Here is a 1,160-nt window from a genome sequence, read left to right as displayed (position 1 = left end):
ACTACTTACAGTTATTGACACATAATGTAAGAATGAACATGTATTTATGAATACAATTAAAGAGCGGAATATGCTTGATGTCAAATAAAGTTATTAAGCACATTAAGCACAGTATGCAGGGAATAAGAACATAGCGGAGGCGCGCGCGCACACAGACAGTATGTGATCGCGAATTCTTAATGTCAATAACACATACATAACATAAGGCATAAAACTTATAAAAACATAACATAACGTTTTCTGTGGCGGGTTATTGCACTTGAATGGTCAAATACACACACAATTACGTCAAAATGCCCAACTGTGTTTACGTGTTAAATAAATAAGTTGGGTGAAACCCGGATGTGTATCAGTATATTGGGTCCGTGCATTCAGTGCCGCAGCCTAATTAACTCGCTGTCTGTCATTAATGTAAAACACAGAAAAAAACACTCACTGCTTTAAAAAGGAACAGTTCATATCTGAGACAGTGAAGACTATGCAGTGTTTTAATTTGACACTTTATGCAATTTCTCTAGTATTTCTTATTACATTGTTGTATTATTATTATTACTACTGTATTTGTTATTAATGTATTAGTCCTATTGTTTGTAATTTACTTCTTTGTTCTCATTTAAATACAAATCAAATAACTATATTGAGATGCGTAGTTGTTGTGAAATAATTTTGAAAAATATTGTGAAATTTCTCAAATCCTGAAGTTAGATTTTCGTCTTATTGCCCACCCTTAATTGGTCATGTATTTGAGTGTCTCTTTTTAACAATCACTAATGCTAACCTAACATTACATACATTTATTTATTTATTTATTTTAAACAAGAATTATGAATGAAATCCATGTTTTTTCCATTTTATGTGTAGATGAGCACTAAGCCAAAGAGCCACAAGGCCATGGGAGATGGCGAGTGGATGGCCAGGTTGAGGGCTTTTGCCAGCTGTGGGGTTTGGCCTTCTGGAGAAGGCAACAGACCAGCCCCAAGGCAGCGGAAGTGGTATGACCTCTACCAGAAGGTAAAGCAAAGTTACCTCTCATTATATAGTATGTAGTATGCAGGTCACCTGACAATGGTTCAGACAAGTAAGTAAAGTAAACAATTAGGTTGAGGGCTTTTGCTAGCTGTGGGGTTTGGCCTTCTGGAGAAGGCAACAGACCAGCCCCA

The 1,160-nt window shown here is 36.2% G+C and overlaps 1 pseudogene; it reads left to right on the top strand.

Annotated features, from left to right (window-relative positions):
* Positions 1-1,160, top strand: part of LOC107570304 (uncharacterized) — a 6,911-nt pseudogene that overhangs the window by 1,457 nt on the left and 4,294 nt on the right.

The sequence above is a fragment of the Sinocyclocheilus grahami genome, unplaced genomic scaffold (assembly GCF_001515645.1).
Source record: "Sinocyclocheilus grahami isolate Dianchi unplaced genomic scaffold, SAMN03320097.WGS_v1.1 scaffold1439.1, whole genome shotgun sequence".
NCBI classification, from domain to species: domain Eukaryota; kingdom Metazoa; phylum Chordata; class Actinopteri; order Cypriniformes; family Cyprinidae; genus Sinocyclocheilus; species Sinocyclocheilus grahami.
The sequence above is the reverse complement of the archived record's forward strand: the minus strand, read 5'-3'. Positions and strand labels throughout refer to the sequence as shown.